At 37.6% G+C, this 13,422-nt stretch overlaps 1 protein-coding gene across 3 annotated transcripts in view; it reads right to left on the bottom strand.

Annotated features, from left to right (window-relative positions):
• LOC143363057 (uncharacterized) overlaps positions 1-13,422 on the bottom strand; it is a 40,575-nt gene that overhangs the window by 18,750 nt on the left and 8,403 nt on the right. The window contains exon 1 of one of the 3 annotated variants that reach the window (XM_076803680.1): positions 922-1,017. The exons of the other annotated variants lie outside the window; for them this stretch is intronic. The gene's annotated coding sequence lies outside the window, so the exon portion shown is untranslated. Of the gene's footprint in view, positions 1-921; positions 1,018-13,422 lie in introns of those variants that run through there. 3 annotated transcript variants of the gene reach the window in all.

Genomic DNA, 13,422 nt, shown 5'->3' with positions numbered 1-13,422 from the left:
ACCAAGAAGATGCCACGAATGTGGTGGTGAAAGTCCCATAAAAAAAAATAATGAAAAATAAAGAAGTTTTGTTATCGGATTGGTCGCATATCGATATGCACGACCCAAATTATGTTACACTCCTCGGCAACCGAGCTCTCTCGAGCTTCGAGGACTCCTGTCCGATACATGTCCCTGGCCAGACCGGTATTGTGGACGTATATCGAGTAAACACTGTAATATTCAAATTTCCATCTTTATACATGCATATTCCTGATACACCTCTAAATCGATAAGTCCTTTACCATTTGTAGATTGTATTTGTTGATTAGGAGATTGTATCGAAATTGATGGTTTGACTTTCGACACGCGCTGTTTAAACTTCGGTGAAAAAACTATGCCTAACGCCGCGGCTAGAACCTACCATTTACAATTTTGCATCGTACGCCTCGAAAACGCAAACATGGGATTCATGAGGGATTTAGATACAGAGAAGAGACTTGTGAGCTGTTGGGTGGTCTTCTAATGTGCCGTCATATGCACTCTACGATGGAAGACATGTAATTTTCTACAGCATTTTGCTTGTCAGAAAGGATTGTAAACAAATGTGACAGGAAAATTAGTCGCATAACTCACAGAACCATCGTGTACTAGGAAGTATGCGTAATCATAAATGGTTCTATTAATTAATGTGCTAACTTTATCGAGTGTCCGTTGAAGTTAGTTACGTTTGCGATAATTAGACTGCGGATTTTATGCGTTTATGAAGAATTTTCAAATACCGTTATATTATATTCAACCTACCGGAACATATTAAGACGGAAACTGTACTGGCACAGATAATAATCAATTAGTGTAGACAGTTTTGCAAAATGTAAAGCTACTGGTTATTTTAGACATGGCCAGGTTGCCATTTGTACTTTTAGTGGTTTTATTAATCACCTCGTATGTGGATTCTTCATTGCCCAGTCTTGTCTCTAGGTCAGAGGTCAGCAAGAAATGCTCGTTTCGGCCGATTTTTCAGGGCTCCGCACTCTGGCTCCCGCCGTACGTAGTCACCCCCCCACCCCACCCCCCGTGACGACAATAGTGCTCAGGTGCGTACCGTATCAACTGGGCGTGGCGCATTAGGGCGACACCCCTATCAATACGGTTCCACATTACCGAGGAGGTGCTATTGTCAATGCGTTTCTTTTTTGTCAGTGTTTTAGCCTGTAAGCCTACTCCACTATGTTGCATGATAATCGCGAATTATCATAAATTAATTTTTTTACAAAAACCGAAATTTTTACAGGAAAACGTACATGTACATTTTATTCTTTCGCATGATGTCATTACCCCACAAGTGAAAATTTTGCCATGACAAGTGCACTCATCAAACACCGTTAAAAGGTTAAATATTTTTAAGGTATATCAAGTTTTATATGGTATAGTTTAGTCGTGAACATCCGTGAGGTGAAATAAAACTGGCATTCTAAAAAAACTTATTGATACAGGTGTTCCAATATCTACATAGTCGCTTGACGTAACAGATGTAATGACCGCATTAAACTCCATACATCTAAAAACTGTTATTCATTTACATTTCAATCTGTTGTAAACAATTAAATATTTCCCCAGAAGGTAGATTCTGTAGTCTTGATTATAATACTAAACGTGATAAATTCGCTGTTTTAATATTGTATTTTCGTTGTTATTGTCGATAGCAAGTGTTTAAAGACTGGAATGTTCATAGTTCACCCGAAGAAAAAATACGTCAGATTTCAGATTTTGCTTGCGGAAATCCGTATTTTACGTTAATTCGCGCGATTGTACATGTTCTATGTTAAATTATATGGAAATAATAAGCAGTTCGAGCCAATTTTTATTGCATAATACGACTGCGGAGCATTGAGCGAGTCGGTCGATTACAAACATTTACAGTATTAGATAATACTTTCGAACATGTGATTAGTTTTACAAGATCATAAAACTATTCGATAAACGATTAAATCATACTATTACAGAGGCAATTCATATCAAAATTAGGTATATTAAAAAAAAGTACATATAATAATGTAAAAGTATTTAAAATAATTGAAATTAAATAAATATCAAATTACAGTACTCACTATGAATTGGTGATACACTGAGACACCTGTTTTCGGTAAGGGTCTTACAACCGGGCACAGGTAGATTTCTTAGGAAGAAATTAGGCGAAAATCTTGAATAACAATTTTTTCATTACGCCTTCAATGTGCACGAGCAATTTTTAAATTCAATCTTCTCGAAAATGAATCCGGGAATAAAAAGTTGTTATTCTATATTTTCAATTTAACGTTAATGATAATGATTTTGTTTAATGTTACATTAAGCAAAACAATTCAATAGAATCTAATTAAATCGTATGATAAACATAATAAAAATCTTTCACTATCTCAAATCAGTTTACCGAGTAGAAAATCAAACTTGATGAACCAGAAGAAAGCATCAGTTGGTTGAACAAGCTTTCTCTCCATATTTTCCTCATGGCTTTTTCTCATGAGAAGTAAAGGAAAGTTCGTGAGCACATTTCTCCTATTCAGTAATACGCATTTAAAATTTGTCTCATTCATATAATTATCTGTAAAAAGAAAAGGAAAAAGTAGTAAAAGAATATGTCGTTCATTCATAAGAAAAGCGACACGATTCAGAAATTATTAAAATTATTTTTATTGGTACACTAACCTTGAAGACACCCTAATTTTTCACAGTAAAAGTTGTCAATAATTATTCGCAGGAAGAATGACAAAACCCAAAATATATTTATAAAAAAAAGTTATAATAATAAATATATAAATTGTGATGTACTCTATAACTAAGGTACCCAGTATCTAAATAACAACAAATTATTTTACCTTTCTAAGTTGGTTATAGAATAGAGTAGAATTTCCATTATTTTTTGACTTATGTCACTTTTCTTATGAATGAACGATGTCCTGCAAGAAAAGATTTAATGATGTACTCACATCAAGGAAACAGAAAAATTTTTTAGTCGTTTCAAATTTTGATATCTCTATGTTACATTGTTTCGTAGTAAAGTATAGAATTTTAGTATAAATATTATAAGTTTAAAAATTACACTAAACTTGGTCAGTATTTGAAGATTTCTATTAATCGTTTTATTACTCAAATATAGTAAATCCCCTCAGTAGTGATGAATCTTACATCCATAAGAACTTTTCAAACACAGAAAGTACACATAAAACATACATCAAAACGTACACCGTGACTCACAAGTATTGCAGGCACGTTCCCCGAATGTATGTGTATAGAAAAAATTCAAATGATAAGATAACACGTTAATCAAACACTTAGAATGTTAAAACGGTAGATTAAAATGATAAAATATATTTACGTAGGTGTAACACTAACATTACAGATAGTAGTCTATAATTCAATTTTCGAAATCAATATTTTTCATTATGTTTATTCGATTTAATCAATTTATATTATTCAGTTTTTCATATACTATGAATTATTATTATTTTCATTTAGTAAAGTTCGTATTCGCATATTCATAGGTTGAGGAATTTAAATAATAGTGAAAATAACTAGGTCTCCTTCGGTTTCATTAATTTTACAACAAATGAAAATACGTTTCTTTTAGTTAGAAATATTTGAAAGATGTCAAAGACGTCGCAAATGTTAAACAAGAACTGAATTATTGTTAAAAAATATAATTAATTAATGAATATGTGTTTATTTATTTACTTTTATTCTGAATTCATTAATTAGAATTGTTTCAGCAAAGTTAAAAGTTATAGAAACCGATCAATGTGATCATGCAGAAGGTCTATGAACAAATGAACAACAAATTGGAGGAAGTACAGCGAACTCGTTTTGTCGCTTTTGGGTCGTGATAGTAATCGACCTTTGACTTTTTCTGCATCGTTGTTGATGCCAAGTATTACCTAATCATCGATCGTAAAACGAGGCTGTATGCACTGAATTCTTGTAAATTACAATAAAACTATGGAAAACGGGATGTCCCGTTTCAATCACCGGAGTTTACTGTTTGTGTAAAACACCGGTGACTGTTCTGAAATGTTTATACGTGCAAGTTAATTTGCTTGGAGATCCCCCAGCATTCTTATCTGTCATCGTTTCAACTGGAATTGCCCAACTGAAACCGTGTGTAGCAATAGATTACTTTTCGCCCATGTTTTTCCTTATTATGGCTATTGCATGCAGCACCGTTTAAACATTGGGATGTGAGGATTTTGAAAAAATCATTATGGTTACTTTTCACAGAAAATTCGTGCAGAGAAAATAAACAATTTTCTATAAACACGTGTAACAGATAATTTAACCCTTAGCACTCGAATGGTGACTGTAAGGCACCACTAAAAATTGCTGTATCATTATTCAAAATATTTTTTACATTATTAAATTTGTTTGTATTTAATAAATTACTAAACATTTCTAATAAAGTATGTATAACATGAAAAAAAAAATAGAAGGGCAATATTTTAGGTGGGAAGAAATGTTTCGTTTTGGAGTTAAAATAGCTTCGAGGGCAAAGGGTTAAATTTCTGTCGCGAAGCGAAGATGACCCCCACTCTAATTTCCCCTTCTACCACGCTGTTCCCCCACGTTTCCGCTCCGGCCCGGTCACGTGACGCGTTCCGTCTCAATAGTATCATAATGTCACGTGACTAATGATGATTAAACTATGCGAGAAAATCAATGAATTGTTGGGGAATGCCTTCAGGACGTTCGTGCATGGTCCATATCTATTTGGATACAAAGAATTAGGGAAGTACGTTTATTGAAATTCACGTAACAAAATGTTCACATGCTGTTGAAGTATTTGTTTCACGCTTTTGGCCATGAGACTCTACATCGGCGCTCGGCACGGTTGGGGCCCCTCAAACACTTGCTTCCCCCACCAACCTTTCGTGCAGGGCGCACCTTCGTCACGTTCGCTAGTGTCTCGTGTATTCGTTGCCCTCCCCCCCTTACGTACCTCCGTAGCCACTCGCGACAAGCGAACCGCGTCCTTTCTCCACAGTAACGTCGCTCGCTGGAAGGGGGCAGTGGGCGCTATACGGTGGCGACGGTTTCGCCTCAATTGAGGCAAATGTGCCCAGCACTGCTCTGAGCACTTGACTCAGAAATGATTTCGAGGCACCCTTGCACAGGATCACTTTAACGAAACGTAAAGTGGACCTGTACTGTACTGCTTCTTAGATATTGTCGAAAATTTGACTAGAAAGTGTACTCTATAAAAATAGAGCTCTGCTCGCTACTGCTACTTTGCCCACCCACATACACACGCACGTAAACAGTTAGAAATAGTACTTCTATGTAAAAGACGTAAAATTCAGAAAATTTCTATGGTGCCCCCCTTTTCGGATATCTTAAGCACGTGCTTATTTTGCTTAATTGGTTAATCCAGCACTGCCGGTCGCGGGTGCTGGAGATAACCTAATCGTTACGGAAATTTCAGGAGTGGTTCTGGTCTAGAAACCCTCCTGCAGGTGCGCCCTTGTTTAGCGCTTCGAGCATACGAATTAGGCCATAATTGAGTAGGGAAAAGATAAGAAGCGGAGAACGCCTCACTCCACCGTGTTTCCGAATTTGGCGATTACCGTTACTTTCACTGCCGTTTAGTATTGTGATATTGTACTTCCTTGAAAGGGGCGATTTGCAAGGTCATTTGAAGTAATTTTTTCCTTTGCGAGAATGTTCGCCGAGGCTTCATTAAGGAGTTATTAACGAAAAACGCGGACCAATCAGAGCGCGGCTACAGCGGACGGATTCTGGCTCGGCCAATACCAACGCCACGCTCAGCGGGATCTGTCGACGCCGCGGCAGTGGGGATAATTCTGGGACTTTAACCGGCTAGGCATTTGCGACATATATAGAGCAAACACTGTTCAGTGTCTTATATAATTGCATCGACACATATACACATGGACACCTATCTCAAAAGGAGCGATAAAATCGAGAAAAGCAACAATGCTGCGTTTATATACATATTTGCGATTGAATAATGAGAGAAAAACTCTGTCCACCACCGTAAAAAGTTGTGGAAATAACCATGTTACTGAAATCTGGGAACCAGATAATCAACTAATTTCATGTACGTACTTGCATACATATGTATGGGATGTTCGGCAACGAGTGGGAAAAAGTTAACGGGTTATTACAACAATGCGTACTCGCAGCAATGTAACACGAAAATCAAGAGTAAAGAACTTGCGATTTCGACTTCATTTTCAAATAATTAGCAATTAAAATCAATTAAGAGCGGCGTGTGAGCCAATTCTATCTTTGTCTGTTGCTCAGCACGTTACTATGCGCACTCTTCGTGACCCGGTTCATGCGCGCCAGTCTTCACGGATCACAGATGAACTTCTTTATTAGTAACGAGAATACGAAACATTTGTTGCCGAAACAAATACATCGATGTTGTTATGATCAACTATGTGCGTCTCCTGAAAAATTATTCGATAAGTAACTCAAACCGATTATTACAGAATGAAATGTGTATTTCATCGGATAATTCGGATTTGCAAAAGAATAAAGAAGTGAAACTACAAAATATATACAGTAATGTGCGAAAAAGAGGGAATTACCTAACCGGGAATCCTCCGACTTTTCCTAATCTTCATACGTATTTGGTCGGGGGGGGGGTCCTAGTCCCACACTGATCATCTAAAGATGATCTTAATATCTAAGCAACTTGCGGTTCTCGAGTCGCATACGACTGCTCTCCCCACTCTCGGTTCTCCCCACCAAACTCCTGTAACTGTAGCATAGGTCATTGCCGTAACTATCAAAATTTTATCCCCACCCTTTGGGGGATCCCCCTTGGAGCCAGTCAAGCAGTAAACAAGTTTGACAACCGAGTCAGCGACGGGTCGAGTATCGGTGAGACTCACATTAATGCAAGCCAAGCAAAAAATTGCAACTTTTCTAATTTTTTATTTTTTAAATAAAACTTTTACCATCGTGTTCGGCCCGTTTTTCTAATTAAAATGACACCAAACACGATATAGTTACGATCATGATTACTTGTGTAAGAAGCGATTAGATTATAGATTAGATTGTAGATCCGGACTAGACTCCGGATTTGACGCATTTGTGACAAAAACGAGTAGGTGCAATTCAAAAAAGTGAAAAGACTAAAAGACTTGAAGAGTATTAATATATATAGTATCTTCACTACATTAAAATTCTTAGTGAAAAATATAAATTGATATTTAGCTCTTGTGTCTTGCAAACTTTCTATTTTGCACAAAGATCCGGAGTCTAATGTTTACTAATATTACGTACAACGAGTAACCCAGTCAAAAATGCTCCTGAACCAAATTACTTTCACATAACTCAACATATATTTAAGAAAAAATTTTATAATAATAAATATATAAATTGTGGTGTACTTTGTAACTAATGTACACGGCAATTCACCCATTATCTGAATAACAACAAATTATATTACGTTTCTAAGTTGGTTAAATACAACAAAAAGAATTGGCAATTTTAGGTAATTTTCAGATGGCTCTCCTGTAAAATTTCCTTTTTTTGATTTATGTCACTTTCCTTACGAATGAACGATACACTCGTAGGTATGTTAGTAACTGTTCACAATAAGGCTGATCTTTTAAGAAAGGGTGGAAAGTCGAGAACAGCGAGGGGAATGTTTTGCCTGTTAGCTGAGCGAGCCACTTATGCTCGTTTAAAGAGGTGCTCGTTCAGTGCAACACTGTATCCCATGCTTAAACCAAATTTAAAAAACCTTTTCTAAAATTTTTGCTCACTTCGAATCAAAGTTTCACTACAATCCTGAAGACTAATACGGGGAAATCTTCTTTTAGTTTTCTAAGTAAACCAGGACGTAGTATACATATGTATTACAATTATGTAGCCCCTGCATGCGTACATAAATAATTAATTGCATAGGCTTGTATCTCTTGATAAGATGAGCTATGTGTAATTTTTTAGATATATATTGACATAAAGATATTGTACATGTTTTAATAATAGCTTGCAATTACATCGGATAAATGGCATACAATGAACGATACGATACGTTATCAATATCGAATAGACATCCGCTACACCAAGCCAATGAGCATGAGAGTCCCTGCTAGACTAGCGTTCCGTCATTAGGAAGAGAAAGGTATACCAACAGAAAAAGAGTGCAAGCAATAGGCCTTCCATTTCCTTACCTCTTGCCTCAGAATGAACGCTATTTCTACCATCAGCCTCTGGTATACCTATACGTCTTAATTATGGAGAAAATGTAACAAAAAATGACGGGACGAATTCGTTTTTAACACCATCAGGTCTCACAAAACATCCATATATAATATATGTATACATATAATACATACATATGTATAACGTATCGATTATCAATTATCTCTTACAGCATTACAGCAAAATATTTATATGAGGGGGTATGGTTCTTGGTGAATATGAATTTTTCATTAAATTATTAACACGAAAGACCGTCGTGTTTCAGTGAGAAAGAAAACGCGACGTGCACAAGAAACGGTTCAATTAACGCGCGGTGAGTTCAGCGATGCACTTTTGTTTCTTTTGTGTCGCTTCCGTCTTCTTCGTCCACGAACGATGGATGCGACGCGACGAGTAACCACGTGCGAGCAAATACAATAGTAACCGCGTAAGGCCTTGGTTGTACAGAGAGCGGCGAGCGGCATGTTGCAAACGGCGTGTAGCAAGAGCGGTAAAACAATTGACGCCAAACCAGCAAACAGAATCAAACACATTACATAAATATGAAATTGGCCATACTGCTACTGAGCGGCGCGGGCGACAATGAACGGCAACAATTATCGCTCGCCGTTGTCTGTATAATGAGGGCATAATTATGAGCTAGTTTATATACAATTTAAGTATTTAAGTATAAATTAAGTATAGTTTAAGTATATACAATTGCTCACGGTAATATTCGGATACTTTTCAAGCGATAACTTTTTTCAAATTGGACCAAACTTTTTGTCGAGATGATAGAAGCATTAGTTTACTAGCTGACGTGAAACAATTTTTTGGAGAAATTGCAATGTCAAAGGTTGCTTTTTACAAGTTTTCTATCTGGGTCTGAATTGAAAATTTAACAACTGCCTTTGGTAAATATGTGCCAGTTATATACATGTACAGTGTTTACTCGATATACATATGGTCACAACACGGGTCTACCCAGGGACATATATCGGCTAGGAGATACTACTCTATGATACACTGCCGAACTTCTTTGCGTCCGAAACTTTCATTACACAAGGAAATATCATCGGAATTATATCATATTTCAATATTTCAATACACCAAAAAACTGTTCCAAAACGTAATGTGGAAATTATTGCATATTTGTTTAATAAATCTGGCAATCTTACGTAATCATTACTTTTTTTACGTTCGCGAACAATTGAGGCGGGTTCGGACCCGTCATTTGCATCGGATCTGTTACTCCACCTATACAGTTGTAATCTATATCTGACAGAATTCAGAGAAAAATATTTCTCTCTGCAGAGATAAATGTATTTTTGTTTTTCTCAGTTGAAGAACACGTTTCCTTCCATGTCGTCTTCATTTCAGCAATTTATATATGCCGTGTTAACATAGTCTGACGATAAGAACTTCAAGAGTGTTGTGATTTTTTGGTCTTTTTTGGAAACAAAAGCTGTTTATGCTTTCAGCTGTCTCATTACTCCTTACTCCATTGTGTCATTCTCATAGTCCATCTTACTTACGCATATATGTAAAATATATGTTAAATTTTTACTTCATATTTCAACCTTTGCAATCGTCGAAAGAGAAATGCGCCCTGTATATTTACATGCTTTTTAGAATAAATCAAGAAAAATTTGTAAATTTGCTATAACAATCTGAGCAATTCGCTTATGATAAATCTTTGTAATAATAACTGAAATCTTCAGCAGAAGTTTGTGAAGTTTAGTGGCGTTAGGAAACGTTAAAAATCGTTGTGAATAACATTAATATCGGCTGAAGTTTTGTTAAAATATTCCCATGGGGATTAAACCAACAATGATAAAATGTTGAAAATTTAACGAATAGCCTTGGTCGACCACAATATTGTTCTTTGAACACTTCAAACTGAGTTTTGAGGGTTTTGTCATTTTAACGGGAAAAATGCCACTTTTTATGGAAATAATCGTATTATGTAAAATAACATTTCTTGCCCCTCGCTAATATACATGGTGTCCCAAAATGTTGTATTTCCTTGGAAGGGGTGATTCCAGACGGATTACGGTTCGGCCAATGCCAACGCCCCGTTCAGCGGGATCTGTCGGCCAATCGGAACCCGCCCACTATAGCTGCGCTCTGATTGGTCCGCGTTTTTCGTCAATAACTCCTCAACACAACCGCGGAGAATATTTTCGTAAAGGAAAAAGCTATCTCAAATGTCCTTAGGAATCACCCTTTTCAAGGAAACACAACATTTTTGGGACACTCTGTATGTCTGCATGTTTCATCACTATCCCTTTTCGCAATTATGTTTATTTTCCAATAACATCGTGTAGGAAAAATACACAGAAATGAGGTCGCTTAATACTAAACTGAGCCTCTAGCTAATGGTAAGATTAAGTGTCTATAAAAATAAAAAAAGTGAAAATTAAATCGCGAAGAGTAGATTCCTTGCTTTTAACAAGGTACACACGTATAGTAAACTTGCAGACGTAATAGTTTCTGTTAGACAAAACGCCTGGTAGCATTGGCATTATAAAATCAGACGTTTCGTACGTAACAACCAAATATCGTAGCATGCTTAATTGTCGGTGTTGATATGTCTGCTATTTCTTGAAAAGAATTCGTATAATCGTCCGTGTTGCAATTGGAATGTTAGAAAGTACTGTGTTCACAATGCGAAACAGTTTCGTGCACGACACATATCAACGAATAACTGTTAAACGCAAACACTTCGACAAGTTAACGATTGAAACTTGTGCAATTTCTGTGTAAGAAAACAGGAATGTTCAAATACGCGGGAGGCAGTCGAGTATTAATTTCCACCTATCGGTAACGCTTTCTTTCGTACGTATTCGCTCGACTGTAATTTTTTCCGCTACAAATATTATTGCTCAGCAGGAAATAATAGCGGTTTTCTCGCCTCCAAGATCCGGTATATGCATTCGTTCAGGTGGAATGTTACCAACGCGACGCGATGACGTCCTTTTCTTAAATACGAAATGTTCCTTGCTGAATACTATTGCAATTCAAGTGCGTGTGAAATACCGAACATTTCTACTCGACACAGAAATCAGTAGACAAATATTATTTTGGCGTTTCGCATTTATGTAATCATGTTACGGAATGTGAAACACTTAATGGAATACAATAGTATTTCATATTTTAGATCTGATGAAGATATGCACACTTGCATTCACATTTACAGTGCACATACTATAAGATAATTGGCCCTGCCGTGTTTTGGACATGCATCGTGTAGGACACGTATGTTTACACTCCTGGCCGACCGAGGCCACTCGAGTTTCGCTGTCCTCTTCTACTGGATCAAAGAACAGTATCTCCTGGACGATACATGTCCCTGGACCGACCCGTGGTTTGGACATATATCGAGTAAACGCATAGCGCAGATCAATATAGAATTATGTGGTGATTTTGTCCCCTTTTAATATTCCAGTTCGGTAGTTTAACATCGAGTTAAGAAATGTATGTTCTCTAGAATAAATTGTGAAAGAAATAAACATATTGCCGTAAACGATTGATTTTTTCGACGAGCTAGCGAAACATTCTATTGAAGATGTTAATTGCAGTTTGTGTAGAATTTTTTCAGTAAAAGATTTACACCTGTGGAGAAAGGACGCACTTCGCCTGTCGCGATCAGCTACGAAGGTGCATTCGGTGGGGCAACGAAGACACGAGACACCAGCGAACGTGACGAAGGCACGCGTTGCATGAAGGAGAGGTTGCTGGCGGAAGCACGGATTTGAGGGGCCCCAACCGTGCCCAGTACTGGTTTAGACCAAGTTTTTCAAACGGAATATCAGAGCAGAGTTTAAGTACAACGAAAAGCATGGTAGTGCATCAATGAAAATAATAGTAATAACAGCAGCCACGTATGTATTTCTAATAATTAGATTACGAAACTGTACGTACAAATTGTAGCGGATAAAAAGCTTCTAAGTTAAGGGCCCGGTCTTCGTAGATTCGCGATAAGGTAGAGCGGCCAGGTTACCGACCTGCTGACAGTTTTTCAAACGAAATATCTTTGAGCATTACACTGTTGTCCTGGAGCAGAGTTTAAGTACAACGAAAAGCATGGTAGTATATCAATGAATCCGAGGAAATATGCTCAAGACATCTTGAGAAGATTTAATATGCAAGATATGTATATGTCTTCGTCGGAAGCGGCAAAGGAAGTAGTTTAGACACAGTACAATTGGGTGCCATGACAGGACGAGATCAGGCGATTGTTATGTACAAAACATACCGAGACTCAACACCACTATGCTCCTGAGCATATTATGTTGGCTGATATCTTTGCGAAGGGACTTTTCAAGAAGCCGGGTCACACTAAATGCATGAAGGGTACGAACTTGTTATCGATGTGAGCCAGTGCTGGGCACAATTTGGGCCCTTCAAACCGTTGTTTCCCCCACCAACCTTCCTTTCGCGCGCACCTTGGTCGCCTTCGCAGCTACTCGCGACAAGCGAAGCGTGTCCTTTCTCCATGATAACGGACCCTACTGGGAGGGGATAGCGTGCACTATGGTGGGGACGGTTTTGTCTCAATTGAGGCAAATGTGCCCAGCACTGACGTAAGCGAAACTTGCGTGGAGAGGGGTATCGGCTATACCGCGTTTTTGTCAACGACAAATCTATTCTTTTCTGTCGTACGGAAAAATTATATTCTATCTCTCAAAAGTAATAATATGTGAGGAGTACTCTTTGCCAGCTCCTCCACTTGCAACTTTGCGTCATCTTCAGACTCCACATCTTCCTTCTGATCATCATTGACGACTATTCATATCACTGACGACAATCACCGAGTTTTTCCAGCGATCAGATAAGCCGGAAAGGGCTGAATCCAAAATGTGAGGAGTATGAAAAAGTGATAATAGCAGCTATGAATGTATTTCTTCTAACTTTAAAGCTTCTTACTTAAGGGCCCGGTCTTCGTAGATTCGCGATAAGGTAGAGCGACCAGGTTACCGACCTGCTGACACTGACAAAGTCACGTGACCATCCCGGGCCCTTAAGGGTTAACGTAAGAACTGAAGGCCCTAGATTTTGAGATCGCGATAGCACTATCATACGTAACCCACGGACACTGTTATTTACAAGAGAATTGTTTTTGTGTTAAAAGACACTAAACGTTCTTTCGTGCGCTAAAACTATTTCCTAAATTACGGAATGAACGATGTATTCTTTTCCGTGATGCGCAATATAAATTTCTGCAGTCATCTA

This window comes from Halictus rubicundus, chromosome 18 (assembly GCF_050948215.1).
Source record: "Halictus rubicundus isolate RS-2024b chromosome 18, iyHalRubi1_principal, whole genome shotgun sequence".
NCBI classification, from domain to species: Eukaryota; Metazoa; Arthropoda; class Insecta; order Hymenoptera; family Halictidae; genus Halictus; species Halictus rubicundus.
Note: the sequence above shows the minus strand (reverse complement) of the source record. Positions and strands in the feature narration are given on the sequence as shown.